Consider the following 18,729-nt stretch of genomic DNA (forward strand, 5'->3'; position numbering starts at 1 on the left):
AGACAATAAACATTATTAGTTATGTGTTTGCCAAGGCAAGGGGCAGAGAAGCACTGATCTACCAGAGCCTGATAATGTCTGTGAGGATATTGCAAGTTAAGTCCAAGGGCTTGCAATATGTACATCAAGGGGCATGGTTAACACCTCTCAGGAGAATCTCCATTTTTCTATTCCTTCACAACTGTAACAGAACTAGACAACAGCAAAATTACTCATACTTAGCAAGACTTTATTACTCAAAGCACTTTGGAGAACAGTCTTTATACCTATGGAAAGATTTGCAACATGCTTGCAGCTTATTTTCTATATTTAGGCTTGAATACTGCAACTTCTGCAGGAATACTACCAAAAAAAGAGGTCAGTATCTGTTAAACAGAATTTCATTTGCTGTCATTTATCGTATCAGGCTGCTTTTCAAATAGCAATATGAAATCAAGCTTGTTGAAATTCATCCATATGACAAATGCCTATTTCCTGTCTCTGCTTCAATTTTATAGTGACATGTCTGCCCTTATTAGATTTAGTACCTGCTGAAGTAAAAAGAAAGAAATTCAAAATGGCAAAGAAATCTAAATCCGTGTCACAGACATGTCCAGAAATACTAACTAAAGGGCTGCCTAAACTCCAAAACCCAGAAAAACCCAAGTATCTTCCACTTACACATTATGAAAATTTTAATACTGTGAAGCTCTCTTCAGTCCATAAGAACGTTTCTATTAATCTATAAAGGAATAGATACAGTTATTTGGCAAAATTACAAATAAAAACCCATTCTCAATACACTAGAAGCATTATTCAGTTGATATGAAAGAATTGCATAGATTTAACCTCAAACAAAATTTCAAACAGTTCTGTAAAAACAGAAAGACATGATGAGACTGAGGCTGTAAACAGACCTTGCATCTTCCAAAATCACTACAAACAGCATCAACACACCTTCAGAAAAGGTAAGCTTAAATTATTAAATTAATAGGAGCATAACAGACACTTGGACTATGAAAAATACTTCCAGAACACCAAATTTCTTTGATAATTCCACCGGCATAACTAGTTTATAAATTCATGGTATGGAGTAGATGACTCACTCTTAGCCTACCTTTAGTGTCCTCATACTGTTAACTCCTAGGGCCATGACCAGATGAGAGCAGCCTCCATAATTATGACAAACAGCATGAAGAGCAGGGAGTGGTGTTTAAATTAAACTTTAGCTACAACTTACCAGCCATATCAGGAGCTGGTATAAAATCACAGCACTCTATTAAGGCTGTAGTTCCACATAATTATTTTTACTGACTGTACACTGATTTAAGAGAGCTAAGTCTCTCTCCCAGCTCTGCTCTCCTCACAGCAGAATCCACTTCCACCTTACTTAAGCTGACTCAGTTACTCCCAATGCCACGCTCTAAACTAGAGCTGTGGAATCATGCTGATAAAATAATGTAAACATAAATAAATGAAACTTTAATGAAGCCAGGGTAACTTCCCCAGTTTTGCATCTAACCCTCTGCTGTTCATAAACTGCAACTATTTGTTGATTTTGGGAATATATTTGTGTCTAAACACTGACTGCAGAGAGACAGTGACATTGAAACAGACCATCACATTCATCAGCTGCCTACCGGGTGCAAAGTGCTGGGGTTATTTTGGTCAGTGCTGTAGTCTAATATATGTATCACACTTCCCCCTTAGCATGAATGAAAGGTGAGGATGAACTCACATGCTTGCAGATAGTTTTAAACATACTGGAAATAACAGATTTATCACACCAAATTTTTGTGAACTTCATCCAAACAATAATGAAACTGTAAGGTCCACAGAGGTGAACAGCATTTATATTTTTTTCAGTTTTAGATATTGTTACTCTGCCCTCAGCCTTGGCTATAGTACAGTTGAGGCCTGCACTTCTCCTTTGGGATCCTTGGAGAGAGCTGCTTTGGGGCTTTTTTGGGGCTGAGACTCTACCATTTGGCCTCCAGCTGAGCTGCAGCATCAATTCTGGAGTGACAGCAGAGCTCACACATTCAGCTCATGCCTTCAGACAAGCACAAATAATTCACAGGCCAGTGGGTGACTATGACAGATGGCAACCTCTGAGTGATGAAGGCCAAGTTCTTTGCTGAAGTGAACAGGGACAGCATGGCAGGACAAGCAGGGAAGCAGGGAGCCCAGCCTATCCAAAGTCACAGAGCAATTCCTGTATATTACCAACCACTCATTTTCATTTCATCAGAACCTTACAGCCTCTCCCTGTTTCCACTCCCTTCACTTCTAATTTTCTCTCCTTCAGTAGTCTTACCTTGCCTTTTTCCAGTCTTTTCCATTAGATACATCTCATCCCCTCACGTATCACTTCATGGCATGCACTGACCTCCTCCTCCCCTTTTCTGAGCCAAATATCCTTGTCTGACTTAGAGATGTTTCCACATTTAAACTCTACCGTTATGAAAGAGATAGTGGCAAAGGGTGGGAGGTTTGTGGAGTCAGCACACAGACACTCAGTGCAGAGTTTCAATCTGTGGTAACACGTTTTCAGATGGAGCATCAAGAAGACTGTTTGCTTCTGCTAGTTTAAATAAAATTAAGTGAAAGGCCACAACTCAACCTGACTCGTTACTGGGCACAGTCTGAGCTACTTTAGGCAAGTAGTGAGGTACAGAAGCAATAACAGCTGTAATTGCTGTAGGTCCTGATATGCTTAGGAATTAATCAAAGTAGTTACTGCAGAATACTTTCGAGTGACTTCAAGAGTTCAATTTCTACATAGACACTCTTACCCCAGAACAAATGTCCTCACAGGGGATCATACCTATATAATTAATCTCAAGTAGCTTATTTGAGAAGTCCAGGAACAGACAGATCTTAGGATTTAGCTGACCACACAGTGAAAATTTTCCAATCCAATTCACTTTCCCTACAGCTTTGCTCATTTTGTTTCAACTCCAAGTCTTTTTACTGGCTACTTGGGTCACTTCCACTACAACCTGTGATCTTACTGAAGAAACCAGAAAAGGAAAAGTAGCCACTGCACTGAGGAGAAACAGGGATAGGGATAGGCAGGGCTATAGAGTACAGCATTTCCACCTCCAGCAATCAGCCAAAACAATCTGTGGGTTGAAACCAGAGGGAGATCTCTCATGACACCAGGAAGGAGCAAATGTAAAAAGCTGTAACACAGTGGACTCAACACCAAGCAAGCAGAAGAGATGGTGTGCTCCAGGATAATATTAATCTCTCTTTTTTCCAAGTTGACCTGGGCTTAACTGAAGGAGACAGGTTTGAAGTTTGTTTCAAATCTCTTTAAATAGATGAAAGTCTTTGAATTGAAAAGACAGTGGATCAGGGCTTTCACGTGGCTCCTATCCCTCACTGTGAGACTACACCCAACAGCCAAGAAATAAAAAGAGAGGTTCTGCCTCCTTACTATCTTCCTCCCTCCTCTCTGTGCCTGGTGAAGTCCTGGTCAAACTGAGGGGGAGAAGAGCTTATCTGCTATTGTAACAGAAGGAAAACATCACATCTCATGCTTATAAAACCCTATCAATTTGAACACCACTGCGAAGTTCAAACTGCCAATAACTACCATTTTCTTTCAAAGAAGATGGGCTTCATAGTGAAGAAAAGAAAAAGTAGTTGCACTGCTAACCACCTTGCACGACTTATTTTTCCATCTGATTTGTTTCCACCAGAGAGTGTGCTTTGTGCAAACTCCTCTGTTCAGAGCACAGACCTTTTTTTCCTTCCCTTTTCCTGAACTCCAGGAAAGACTCCCCACCATGGTAATCTCCCCAGGTTACACTGGCAGAGCTCCAGAGGGCAAACAAATGCTGATCCAAAGCATTCTCTCACAGACCTCTTGCTACACATCCATTCATGAGGAGTTCAGCAGAAAAAAAATAGCAGTGGTAACACTGACAATGTGGCAGAATTCACCACAGAAGACACAGAAGATGTGTAAAAAGCAGAGGTAAGAGATTTTTTTCTGAAACAGATGTTCTGTGTACTGCAATTCCACTAAATTCCCTTTGGTAACACTTGCAATGCTTTAAAAACCATCATGTCAGAAATCCTAGCAGTCTCCAAATGTTTTATACCCACTAGCATCACCTTTATGACCTTTCTTCTTGGGGGTCTCCAAGGAGTTTAGCTTGTAGTTATACTACTATGTGTATTAGTGGCTACAAACCCAGCTCAGACCCAATTGCTCCTTTTAGTACTCTCAACATTGTATCTTTGCAGCCAAATATTTTCAGAAGAGCCCTTTACTCAAATTTTCAGAGGAGCTCTAGTGCACCACTTAAGCAGCTGGAGAAGAGCTGTTGGAAATGCTGCTTGTGAGATGACACCAAAGGTCAGACATTTTCAGTACCAAAGGGACATACAGCATCCTAGGCACCTGGAAAACAGAGCCACGCATTTAAGAAATCAGGAACTGAGTTGGTAACTTTTGCTTCACTCTTCTGTAGCTATTAAATACACCCTAAATCAGAAAGCAAATATTCAGTACCATCTCCAACCACATGAAGTTGTTCCTGTTTTTAGTCTCTTGACCCACTCTGAGCCGATCTTGTCACCATTGCTTTCAGAAGCCTGATTTTATCTTTTTATCACTGCTGCTACAAGACAGCTGACTGCAACAAACATGTCTGTAATGAAATCAGTTGACCCAGAAAAGAATTGCTAACACCAGTCTAGATTAAAAAAACAAGTACAAGTAGATGTTCTCTCTGACTGCAGGCAGTCCATGCTAAAATGCTGGAGCAATACAGGCACTGTAAAAGAGAGTCACCTGAATCTGCCCATATTCCAGGTTGCTAAGCTTTCCTAAATTTTCCACAGGTTTAAGCATGTGGGTGACCTACTTAAAACAGCGTAATTAAAATAAGCAAGAGTGCAATTATCTTTACTATAAGAAAGCCTAAAGTTTTCTATTATTTTATCCTCAAAAAGCAAAAGCTTTCTTAGAAGTATTGTTCAGACAAAGCAATTTACTTTTTCTTTTTGAAAAGGTGGGAATTTACCCACTGACACAAAACTTGTTTAATAATACATGCCTGCTCTACTTATTTGTTTCGTTTACCTTACAGTTTTCTCTAATACAAGGAAAGCTCCTTCATGAAAGGACAGACTTTTTCATGTGCTAAGTCCAGGACTTAACAGACTCCAAAAACAAGTGTAGCAGCACATGTCTTCATCCAGGCTTCTATTAACCAGATGCTTTTTATCTTCTCTGATTCAAAAGGGTAATGCAAAGTAAAATAGCACTCTCACACACAGAAGACTTCAAATCCATCTCAACTGGTTTTCCCTGCTTATCAGACTCCAAGCTTTCTCCTAGCCTCTCAATAAATCCCTCCTATTCACAGTGTCTCCCAAAGATCATAATAAAATCAAATATTTATCTTGCATTCCCGACTGGAGTGTGCACACTTGAAGATGGAATCAGGAAATAGTGAAGCAGAGAGGAGTGGACACCAGAAGAGCCACACAAAATCACCCAAAGCCATTAAAGTTAAGAGCTTTCAGCTGCTGTCAAGCATGTCTGGACTAGCTGAGGAAGAAAGAAGTCCAGTTTAAAAGAAGACCATATGAAATGGCTCTAATTCCTCCAGGTAAAAGGGGGTTTTGTTGACATACTACAGTTACCATTACAGTTCACACTGCCAACAGTAGATACCCAGCAGCGACACCAGTGAATATTTTAAATTACATCTGTCCTGCTGTTCACAGCCAGGTCTGCTCTGGGAGCAGGTTCCCACCTTCACTCCAGCCTGCTCCCTTCCTGCAGTGCTTGTTCACACTGACTGCAGACACTGGGATCTTGGCAGTGCCAGAGGAAGACAAAGCTCAGCCTCCATCTCCCATTTCAGAGGTTAAGTGTGCAGGGCTTAAAACTGCCTTGTAGGATTGAAGAATAAGCAGCTTCCCACAGAGGGCCTGGGATACTGTTTGTAGTCAAATCTTCAGCACAAGGCCAGAATTCTCCTTTACTGCAGAGCTGACACTCCAGTCTGAGAGTTTATATTTCATAGTAAAAAAGTAATGAAAGGAGCTCCCATATTTCCTGGTTAACATTTCAGCCTTCTAAAGGGTAATAAACCAATATCTCCCTACAACAACAGATAAGCCAGACAAATAAAATGTCAAACTACTTTAGAAATAAGCTAGTCAAGATAATAGAATGAATCTCTTGAGTAGCCATTAATAGCATTTGGCAAAGACTATTTCAGAGGACATATGATATCTAACACAAAAGGATGTGCTATTTTTGTATCTCCCCTTTAAAATTAATTTAGTGCTGACAGGAAGATACCTGTTTAATATCTAAAACCTTCCCCAATCCTTAGGAGGAATGATACCACTAACAGTTCTATGAAAAAACCAAAGCAGAGTCTGCATGGCCAGACAGAGGGAGCCCTGTGCTGAGACTCAAGGCCAGGGATCCTTATCCCAGTTCTCCTACCAGCCAAGTGACCATGGGGGCAAACTGCTTTCCTGTCACTTATTTGCAGTGTGAGATTATCACATACTTCACGAAACATTGAGATGTAGCAGCACACAGAGCACACAGCATGCTGCAAGAGCTCTGGTTTTATTACCACCAAATTCCCTAGCTGCACAACTAACACAAAGGGAATAAAAACTCCATATCAACCAAAAAAGCAACTAAGTTGTGAGTAAAACAGCAATATGGGATAGACATATTTATTTGCTTGCAGTGCTTCCTGTGAAACAAAGACCACAGTAAGAGCCTGTTTTAACAATTACTCAGTGGCACAAAACAGGAATATATCAGCTAGACCTAACTTTTCCTATTGTGCTCTCTGAATGACTTGCCATTATCACTATAATACAGCATGAAAAATACCACACTCTTCAGCCTCTATTTTTTGATTAACCAGGTGCTCTGGGAATTTCTGTCTATCCCCATTTGTAATTACTAGTTGTTATTGACATTTTCAATGTGACTTGCCAGCAATTAAATCTATTTGGAAAGAAGAAAAACTTTTTTTCTTCCACAGAAATGACTTACTTATATTTAAAAATAAACCAGACCTGTTAGGTTAAATATCTAATTCTGCTCCTTCCTTCTGCCTAGTTCTGATTAAGTTTTCCTCATTTTCCAGTGGCTCTGAAGAGAACTGGAGAAATTCACCATCTCTCATAAGGCAAGTGGGAACTTTGGAGAACTTTGCAGTATGATAATGAAAGCCCTTGCAGCAACTCCTTCATAATAGCAGATATCCTCAGGGTACCCAGCCCTCAGAGCTGGAAGGCAGAGATGGGGAGCAGATTGAAGCCCTCATAATTCAGGAGGAAATGGTCAGTGACCTGCTAGACATCTAGCCATACACAAGGTTATAGGCCCTGATAGGATCTACCCAAGGGCACTGAGGGAGCTGCTGGGAGAGTTTGCCAAGGCATTTCCAACCATTTGTCACCTGTCCTGGTGAACTGGGGGCTCCCAGCTGACTGAAGTCAGCAGCTGTAATGCCCATCTAGGGAAGGTTCAGAAGGAGGATTTGGGGAAGGACAGACCTGTCAGCCTGACCTGGGTGCCAGGGAACGTCATGGCGCGGATTGCCTTGAGTGCCAGCATGTGGCACATACTGGACAATCAGGGGATCAGGCCCAGCCAGGATGGGTTTGTGGTAGGCTGCTTGACCAACCTGATCTTCTAAGACAAGGTGATCTGATTAGTGGATGATGGAAAGGCTGTGGATATGTCTACATGGACTTTAGTAGAGCCTTTGACACTGTTTCCCACAGCACTGCCCTGGAGAAGCTGGCTGCTCATGGCTTTGGGTGGGGGCATTGCTCACTGGGTAAAAACCTGACTGGATGGCTGGGCCCAGAGGGGGTGGTGAGTGGTAGGTAAGAGAGGAAATGGCCTAAAGTTGCACCAGGACAGGTTTAAATTAGATATTAGGGAAAACTTCTTCACTTAAAGGGTGGTTAGGCATTGGAATAGGCTGCCTAGGAAAGTGCTGCAATCATCATCCCTGGAAGTCTCAAAAATGTGTGGATGAGGGACCCCAAGTGACACAGCTTAGTGGTGAACACGGTGGTGCCAGGTTAATGGTTGGACTATGTGATCATAAAAGTCTTTTCCAGCCTTAACAATTCTAGGAGTCTAAGTGCTGGGGGATGCAATAAGCAAAGCCCCAGCTCATGGGCTGAGGAAGGCATTTTTGAGGACTGTCTCACACAATGCAGTTCTCCCCTTGCTTGAAGTGCACACAGATGAGCAGTGACAAATTCTTGATTTGCACATCTTTTCCCTGGTCCCAGATTTCTGGTCCTTTGCGTTCACAATTTGGGCTAAAAATCAGAGTTTCACCTTCAGGACTTCCATTGCCATTTATAGCTGGAAAAGGGCTTCTCAGAGTGAGATTTTTTCACTTGTTATTGATTACTGCTGTCAGAGGAGCCTGTAGGTTTTCTCCATCCTGTCAACCCTAAGGTGTTTAGTATGGCAAACCAGCCTCCTTGTCAGCAGTGAGGCAAGAAGCAGGAAGAGCTAAAGAAAAACAAACGCTGGTGGGGAAAGCAAAGCATTATTCCTCTCCACAACAACTCCATTCCTAACATCAGGCATGCAGGTAGAAAGCCTTTTCATGGCACAAAGATCCTTTTAAATCCCTCAGAATCTACAACCTGACACCTTCTGGTCTAGACTCTTTGTGTGCAAGTAATACATTGACACAGGCAGCTTTCCCCCCTCTTTGTGTCAGGAAAGGAACACCACAGTGTGCCACTTCTCCACAAGGTCATCTCCTTGTCTGTACAGCAGAAGTGACTATTCTGGTTAAATCTCACCTCCCAGTGACAGCACACTTGAGATAACAATTCACACTACTGATTTCCATGGTGAAATACTACCTGGGAGACTCACACTTCTTTTGTATGAAGTACAAGTACTTACTACATGCATAATCAATCACATTCACTGTCAGCCCAAACAGATGCCCCCAGCACTCATTCACCACGTTTACCCAAAAAGCCCTACACCAGAAATAAGTGTTTCTCCTTCACCAGAAAGAAGTGTTTCTCCCTAGTCTGTAAAGATCACCTTAAAGACTCAATGTAAGAAATTTCTGCAGAGGAACAGATTTTGCTTGATTTTTTTTTTTTCCCCCTGCACATCTTATACAGCAGTGCTGTGCACAATGCTGTAAGGATGAGCAAGTAAACATGGCCTTAAGAGTTGTATCCTCCAAATCATACAGTCACCCTGTATGAATATTTACAGTAGCAAAGAAAACAAAGAAGCCTCCCACTCTTCTTCAAACCTTGCTCGGAAGCTCTGCAGAGTTAAATATATAACAATACAAAATCAACAAAATCACTAACAATGCATAAAATTGGGTCAGTCCAACTGCTGAAGGCTTATGTTTGCTGCATCTCCTTGGCCTAAATCTGTAATTCAGCTTGAGAGTTGAAAGCAAAGTTATTCATGTTTTGACACAGTAATTCAGTAAATAAAACAAAAACCCCTAGTCCAATTAGAGACTATATTAGTGGGTAAATTATGGCCACATTACCAACAACTACACTACCTGCCCCATTTAATTGCAAAACCTACACAGACAGAATGGTCCTTTTGAGGGCCCCATGTAACACCAGGTATTTTAGTTTTCACAGACAAAATGAAGGGAGGAAAAGTAACAAAAGGAGTTACTTTCTAGCATAAATCACTGAGATTTTATTCATTCAATTCAATTGACACAGGGTAAGGTTAACAACATAGAACAGACCTTAATTCCACTAGTGACTTAACATGGAAGTTATAGATTCAAAGATACACATCAGAAACAAAGAAAATACACTGGGGGGGGGGGGGAGGGGGGGAGAAGGGAGACCCACAACAAAGAAACACACAAACCCCCCAAACACCATAAACCCAAAGAAATCCAAGACCTAGAGACTAGGAGCAGGAGGAGAAAAATTACTGAAAATCAAGCAAGGCAAAAATTCCTGAGAGACACCACCCTTTTTAGGGTGTGAGATTAACCAAGTCAACAGTTGGTATCAATTAACATCAGTGGACTTCAATTCCACTTCACATTACGGACCTTGATCAAATCCTCAATTTACCTGTGCTGCAGAAGTCCACAGATGTACATGGACTTGGATAAACACCTGCAATTCCCAGCAAAAAGGGACACCATGTAATGGTGATTATTTCTCTGAGTGTCTTCAGTAGCTTGCAAACAGTGAGTACCTACTATTTGCTATCACCTGTATTTTCTTTTAAACTGCAAGCCAGAAATTACTTTTCTTTCTGGATTTCTGACAAAATCTGACTTTCCTCAGGTTGGGACTGGTCACTCTGTCTCCTGTAACTGTTTAAAGGAAACCAAAATAGGAAGTATTTAAATAAATTAAAGGGAAAAGACTGAGCCTCAATTGAAAAGCTTCACCACTCCAGATATATCCACTTGGAAGCTATTACAGTGTTTTATTTCCAGCTTTAGTCTTCCAGAAGATTCAGAAATATTTTTCCCTATAGGGCTTTAGAAGGGACTGAACATAAACACCAATGCATCATCATCTTCCTTTCTGCTTACTTCAGGTACTGCACTCTGTGAGATTATCCCAAATATATCTCAGTCTCTCAGCCATTTGTTGCTGGGTGATCAACTATATAGGTACAGCAACTCTGTCAGGTGCTGCAGCACCTCTTTTTTTAATCTGTTTATCTGTCCCTTTCCTTCCCACAGTGTGTTCTTCTACACCTTCACTGTTTTTATAACATGATTTCAAGGACTGGACCTGTTTTTTTTTTCCTATTCAAAATATGCTGTGCAAAAATATTCAAATTTGGGGGAAAGAATGAAGATTGGCAGATTTCATGCATGACTTCAGCTTTTATTTATTATTTCAATTTTTTTTTTCTTGAACAGTGAATTCTCATAATATATCAGCATTTGTCATAAATCAAACAAAAAAAAAGCGATCTGATTATGAAGGAATGCAGTTGTGCTCAGTACTCAGGTAAACAACAGCCACATCATACGAAGTTAGTTTGCCAGTAAGAAAAAAACCAGAGGATCCTGGGCTAATAATTCAATTCCCACTTCAGTCCCCTCACACAAAGGGCTCACTGCAATGTCTTTCCAGGCCACCAAACCCCAGGGGAAAGAAAGAAACACAACCCACATCAGCATTAAGCAGCATCTCCTGGTACCAGTCTGATCCATTATATCAACTGTACTACTTTCTGCAGACAGTCATTTCTACTCTCTACAAAGCCATCCTCTGAGGCCTGCAGTTGAAATGCAATTATCAACTCAGAACGTTATTTCAAATCAATAAATAGATCACAACTGCTCACGTACCTGATGGAGGGACGGGAGCTCAGAGCACTTGATGGGATCCCAGTTGACAAGGTGGCCTCTCTGCAGCCAGCACACTGGGGATCTGCAAAACAAGGCCTGTGTGTCAGAAGTTGAACGAACATCTTTTACAAAATACAAGGAAAACAACTCATTCTAATCATGCCTTTGAGAAGGACAAAAGAGACACCCCCCACCCCCTCCCCCATTAACTATGCTAAACCCACTGGATTGAAACCTACTACAGAAAAATGTGGCAAGGTGTGACTGTAAAGGATGGTGCATGAAACCACAGCCTGGCTCCTGAAGTTGTCAGAATGGCAACACCCACCAGTGGCAGCAGGAGCAGAGCAAGGGGAGATGTCACATTCTAAAGCTGGTGGGATCATGTTCTTCACTCTCAATGGGATTTAAGCTCCTTTCTCTCATGGGCACTTCTGAACATCAGACACAGCATGTTTCCACTTAGCCCCATGCTCAAGCACTTCATTAGAACAGGGCAGCATTATCAGCTTCTTTGCATAATCTGAATCCTATTAACCACTGAATCAGATATGAGCACTTCATCCCATTAACCACTGGATCAGATATGAGCACTTCATGGACTTGAGACTCAAAAAAAACCATGTACATAAATTCTACACATCCAGAATATATAATGCATAAATCCAATACTGGGGAGGTGGGGAAGTTCATTGAAAAACAACATACAAGAAACTGGAAAAAATTAAAATCGGCTTTCTAAAATCAAAACATTGTCATAAAAACCAGAGCATTAGAATCTCTGTCTTGTGTACTGTTTTGGTTTTTAAGGAAGTTATACTTCTGGTTTTTTGTATAACCACAGAAACTAATTTTTCATTTATAGCTTTAAAAGAAAGCAGAGCTCTCCCCAAAATCTCGTGCATACAGAAACTGAAAAGATTTTATTAAACTTATTAAATGTAAAAAACCAAAAATTAAAAGAACCCCATTAGTAAAACAGCAAAAGGCACCATTAATGGGACTACACCGTACAAAAGAATGAAGCAACTGTATATAGTACTGGACAAGACAAGGCACGTGTAAAATTAAACCTCCATTTCAGATCAGGTCATTGCCCATGTGATGCCCTGTATTAAAACTTTACTTCACAGAATCTCAGCCTGGTTGAGGTTGGAAGGGAACCCTGGAGGACATCTGATCCAACTGCCTGGTTCAAGCAGAGGTGCTCCGAGCCGGTTGCCCAGAATTGCATCAGACAGCTTTTAAAGATCTACAACCACAAGGCTGCACAACCTCTCTGGGCAACCTGTGCCAGCATTCAGCCACCCTCATAGCAAAAGTATTTTCCTGATGTTCAGACAGAACTTGCTCTGTTTCAGTCTGTGCTTCTGTTCCTGTCACTGGGCACCACTGAAAAGAGCCTCACTCCTATCTTCTTTGTACCCTCCCTTCAGCTATTTATATATATTGATAAGACTCCCCCTGAGTCTTCTCCTCTAAAAGCTGAATAGTCCCAGCTCTCTCAACTCAGCCCTTCTCCATTACTCATCTCTGTGGCACTTCCCCACTTCCCTTCCATCATGATGAGACTCACATACAAATGCACACTGCTTCCCCACTGCACATGAAGTCTCATCAAAGCCCACAGGACACTTAGCAAGTGCAGGTGTTAGATCCCCTCCTAATGCAAAATGCCTGGGAATCAACACCCCAATAAGTTGCTACAAGCAGATTTAAGTAAAAAGGTGACAGGGTGACACTTCCCTTCTTCCAGGAGCCCAGAGAACTTGAGAAGAAATGATTTAACAAGTGCTGTGGCTCTATTCATGCTTCTCATCCCCCACCACCCCAATTATGGACTGGCTGAAAGGTTTTGAAGGGAAGGCTTTTAAGCAAAGAATGTTATAAGTAAAATAACAAGTGTTTTTATGTCAGTGCAATGACTTCCATAGTTATTAAGGCAGAATTAGTATACTTGGAGAAACAGAAACCATGAGAAATGGACAATTAAGAGTACAGATTAATCCTCAAAGACAAGATGCTTAAAGACCTAATAAAGGAAATTTCATTTCCTTCCAGGAAGGGAAACGAAATCTTGCGAAACAGAAAAGAAAGACTTACAAACACTCTGGAAAGGAGATATGATCAAATGAAATGCACTGCAAAAAACCAAAAACCCAGAAAATCGGGACATCTAGTGACTACAAGAAAATGGTCTAGGAGGAAATGAGGCACAGTGCAAAGGACCAAAACATGCCAAAACTAACCTCAAAGATGTTGCAAAAGCGGGAAAAAATCAAGGAGAAAGATACATCTTTGAGGGGAAGATATGAGTGATGTGGCATGGATACTAAAAAAAAAAAAAAAATCTTTGCCAAAGTGAAAGCCATCAAAAGGCATGGGATGCCATCAAGTGCTGGGACATGGACCAAAGCTTGCCCAATTGGTCCCCATTAAAATCACAAGATTTCATTTCCCTTCCCGAAAGGAAATAGCCTGACTGAAACCAGTGAGATCAGAGAGAGAGATCTAACTCTTTCAAAAGGCCTGCAAGGCATTTGATGCTTCTTTTACCAGTAGGCTTTCCCTGCCTTTGGCTGAAACCTTTCCAAAAAGGTGAACTTCAAACACCTGCTTCAAGTGAAGAGGATGACACTGGAGGATGCCCTTTATTCAACCAGACAGACTCCACAGTAACAAACACAGATGTTCAGCACTCCTATCTTCTACTTCATGACTTAAAAAACCCCCTGCATGGTCTAATTACTGAATAAATGAAACAGATTAATTAGATTAGACAGTCAGAAGAAATAAGGCCATTCCTTCCCATTTAAGCACACACTCAGGACAGGAGACGTACCAAGAAGGAAAAAAAAAATCTATTGCATAAATTAAACAATTCAAGTACAGCATGAGAAGATCTTTAAGGAAAGAAGTAATTCTAGATGGGAAAGGAGACTATGAACTACTGATTGCATCAATGTGTCACCTACCCACTTCTGAACAGTTCTGCTGCCTAGAACAGCATTACCGTGTCAGGCATGGAGCCTAAAGTGCCACACAAGGTACAAAATCTGCTCTCCCTCCTAATATCTTTTATCCAAATCACATCCATACCACAGAAACAGATTATTCACAACTGGGAAAATGCATTCAAAGTCTATTTCCCAGCAGCTTTTAAGAGAGGATTTCATAGAAGTGAGGCATGAATGGAAATCATCTTGGGAGAGTGCTATGTAGTAAAAAGGACCTCATCAGGACAAATGTGTCTTTATTTTTGTTTCCAGTGTATTAGAAAGAAGAGAATCCCATATTTGTTCCAGTTTCAAATACAAAAACCAAAAAACCAACAAAAATTTAAGTAAACTTATAGGTGAATTATTTCTACAATGTTTCTGCTTCGTTTCCAAGCCAAGAAAGTGTTTGCATGTGTTCTGTATACTTGATGTAGCTTGATTTATAGCATTAGATAGAGAGAGAATTTGCTTGACCTAATGAACTCTCCTAGAGATCACCACAACTTCAACTCTTTTGCTGTAAATCCTTCTGCGTTTTAGCACAGTGGTCTACATATAAAAATACAACTGACCAGACACATAGCCCAGAAATCAATTCTGAACTTTTGCCCAAAGACAAGGAGAAGCTCTTTTGCCCACCTAACAAAACATATCTATGGGCATCAATGCTAAAATCTAAAACTTAATTAATTATAAAATTATGATAAATAAAATTAATAGAATAGAAACCATTATTAAAATCTAAAATAGATTTCTTCCCTTTTCATTAATCTTTTTGGTTTATGAACTTAATTTTTTCATGTCTGCCAGAAAACTAGATAACAAGGAATGTCAGCATCCATTTTGTTGAAAGTGTCTAAAACCATACTGACCCCATCAAAACACTTACCACAAAGTTCTTCTTTTAACTTTTTCATTTAACTTTCAAAGGATAAAAAACTCGAGGTCTTTTTGTTGTCATAATCTGGAAGCTCTGCTAGCCCAAAACTGCGGCTGTTGATTTTTCACTGAGGTTAGTTCACATTATTGCACAGAACAAGCTCAAGGCCAGTGCAACTTCAGGCTTACTTGATATCAACCACACTGTGACTTTTCAAACTCTTGCTACAGAAGCTCCCTTCAACAAAAAATTAAGCTTCTGAGCTGGTGATTATGTATTCAGCCTAACTAGTCCCAGTTAAAGCAAAAGGGATGTAACATCAAAAAAATGTTTCTGTCCCCTTCTTTGCTTGGTGTTCATTTAAATTCTGCCTGTCCTGGAAGGAGGAAAGTGCTGTAGATGTTTTGAAAGATTAAATGAGAGTTTATTCAATAGCACTGCAGTCAATACCTTTTTTAATCAAGTAAAATAATATCCTAGGAACATATATAGTAGATTTTTTTTGTATGAAAGTTTCAATAGCATTCTTAAAAATGCATACCAAGTGCTGACACTGAAATATATCCAATCATCTTAGAATCATAAATAATTACTTTGAAAGCCTCATACAAAGGCAAATTCCTTGCTCCTCTGCAGCCACTCCAACTGATACAAGGAGCTCAGTTTTCAGGGGGAAGAAAAAAAGTATCACAAACACAAACCAGATATCTGAAGGGCAGTGGCACTACGGCCAATGTTAAACAGATTAGATTAAATAAATTATATTTTCATCATGTCCTAAGTGCAAAAAACAGGGCAGTCTGTGTCCTGGGAGGGAAGACATCTCTAGCTCAAGACCTCCATGCCTTGGTACACAATGTTCAGCCTTGGCTGAAATTTGGGATTAAGAGCAGGTCTGACTCAGCTGCCGAGGACAGCCAGGGAGCTAAAAGGAGTGGGGAACCCTCGAAATGAAGATTAGAAAATACATGAATGCCAGCCATGTGAGCCACAGTCCTTGCCCTTCCAGCTGGAGAGCTCTAATGAGCATTACCTTTGCAGGTGTGTCTCACCTGTGAGTGTGTTCTTAAGCAAGGAGGATCACATCACACACACAGACCCATCTGACACAACAGCCATTCGGTACCTCTCCATCTCCCCTGATGTGTGACACTCCTTACCAAAAGAAGCCTTGCCAGAAAACAATTTTTTCAAAAACAGTAGCACACTGAAGACTCTATTTTTCACCAGGACTCAAAATCAGTAAATTTTCCAATCCTTTGTGAAACATTTCTTTTCAGCGTTATTAATTGCATTGTTTTCATTTCAAGGGAGAAATTATTGACAAAATGCTTTACCACCAATAAAGAATCACTAATTCTGACATTTATGTGGAAAAAGTGACTGTCAAAAGAGTCATTTGGTGTAAGAATCTGACAGCTCATTGACAACAGCCCTCCCCACCCCTGCGGTGTCCATGGAAGAGCCTTGATGGTGCTGTCTGCAGCCTTAAGACAGCATCATCTATAATGCCTACTACCAAAAGGCAATTTAAAGCCTGGGGTATCAAAAATCAGTTGAATCTGGAATTTCTCAATGTATGGCCTCCTGTAGCTGATTTTTGCCTTCTCTATATATCCTCATCTCACTATTTGCAGAGATCCTCAGGGATCACATTTCTCTGCTCTGCATCTCCTGAAGCAACAGAGCAGAAAGAGAAAAGGACTGAATTGTCTTTCTTTCTTTCCCTTGACAGAAATAGCTCTGCTCCTGACAGGCTGCATGGTAGCAGAATGCTGCAGTCAACTATTTGATAAGAGAAGGCAAGAATGATGAGCTTCACAGCCTCCCAAATCCAACACAGACATCTAAATATGTTATCCCTTGCACAGCATATTAGCTTGGCACAGAAATTTTTTGTGTCAATGCTGTATACAGATTGTTCACAAGTAAATAAGATTAGAGGCCAAGGCTGGGAAAGCTCATTCCCCAAATAATAAATTCCAGCAGCTCAAACAGAGATCAGTACCATGGAGAATAGGACAGTACTGATTGACGAGAAGTCACCCAGCTTCACCCTCGAGCAACTCATGTAGCTGAGGCATTCCAGAGAATAAATCCGTATTTGATCTTCTCATATTTTCTCATCAGATATAATTTAGCAACAAGTATGCCTAAACTGTCCAGAAGCCACCACAGTCATGAGGAAAACAAAACCTTACATCAGGCTTCTGAAGGCTGCAGGACCAGATACAGAAATGAGACTGCAAGGAAGTGAGGATATTACTCCTGTCCTCAGAGACCCAGCAGACTTCAGAAAAATGACAAGGGCCTTTCACAATGCATTTCAACTTCAGCACGTGAAATCAGAAAGATTATAAAATGTCAAGGCAATTCAATCTTTTGCTTTTGCTTACAAAGAGCAAGCTTTTTATCTAAAGCACACTTGAGGGGCTTTGATCTTATCTGATTCTTAGGAGACATTTTAAATAACAGGACAAGGAAGGTAAATTCTGTACTGCAGCTTATAACTTCAGAGAGCAGGGACACTTATGCAGGTGAGAATAAGGAGGAAATTAGTGTAGGATCACACCTGCCCTCCTCCCTAGCTTTAACTGAGAACTGAACTACTGTGGTTCATTCCTAACAGCAGCAGGGGCAAGGACAAAATTACCAGGAATTTACTGATTGTCAGTCCCCCAATATCCAGCATGGCTGCTGGCAGCAGTTGTCAGGGAATTCCTCATATACAAGGCTCTAAAATAGAACAGTTCTGATGCTTTCTGCTGGTGCCTGGGGACACCTCAGGCTCTGCTCAGCAAGATTGGTGATCAAGACTTCATCCTGTCCCAGCTATGCCTGCTTCAGAGTTGGGCTTTCTTTGCTCTGGGACGAGACAGAGGAGAAGCATTTAAAACACAGAAAATTTCAACCCCAGGTTGAAAGCACATTTTTAAAAGCTCTTCCAGTACCATGCTGGACATGAACACTTTCTTTCCTCTGAAGACACGCAACACTCAAAAACACTGAGGTAAATTCAAATAAAGAAGGTTTCATAATTTTCCTGACTTTCATCAAGTTTTTCTGGTTGGCATTTCTGATGTTAAAAAAAAAAATTAAGAAAAAGAATGGGGGAAAAGAATCCCTGCCAAGAACAACCAAAGCCCTGGTAAGTGAGAAGATACTTATCTCAGGAATAACACATTTATTTGCTATGAAGCTGTAAGGAAGTTCAAACCCTTGGGCCTTGCCTTGTTCACACAATCTTGTACCTGGCCCTCTACCTGCCTGACCCAACCTTGGACCTGCCTCATCTCTGGATCACAGCCTTTTGGGCCATGGACACTGCTGGGCACTTCAGGTAATGACACAACCTTGTCTGTATATTTGAGTTCTCTAAGCCTTAAAAGCTCCTTGAGGAAAAAAAAAAAAAAAAATCCCCCTCCCTTCCAGCTCTAAGTATAACCTGTCATACAACCTTAGAGAAGTATAAAAAGCTTCCAGCACAAGTCTAACATGCAGCCATGCATAC

The 18,729-nt window shown here is 40.8% G+C and overlaps 1 protein-coding gene across 4 annotated transcripts in view; it reads right to left on the reverse strand.

Moving 5' to 3' along the window:
- The window catches only part of TSPAN4 (tetraspanin 4), a 419,532-nt gene that overhangs the window by 257,436 nt on the left and 143,367 nt on the right, over positions 1–18,729 (reverse strand). For 3 of the 4 annotated variants that reach the window (XM_059849113.1, XM_059849115.1, XM_059849114.1), the window contains one exon: positions 11,340–11,421. The gene's annotated coding sequence lies outside the window, so the exon portion shown is untranslated. Of the gene's footprint in view, positions 1–11,339; positions 11,422–18,729 lie in introns of those variants that run through there. The other variant, XM_059849116.1, reaches the window with a different exon arrangement.

The sequence above is a fragment of the Haemorhous mexicanus genome, chromosome 6 (genome assembly GCF_027477595.1).
Source record: "Haemorhous mexicanus isolate bHaeMex1 chromosome 6, bHaeMex1.pri, whole genome shotgun sequence".
Classification (NCBI taxonomy): domain Eukaryota; kingdom Metazoa; phylum Chordata; class Aves; order Passeriformes; family Fringillidae; genus Haemorhous; species Haemorhous mexicanus.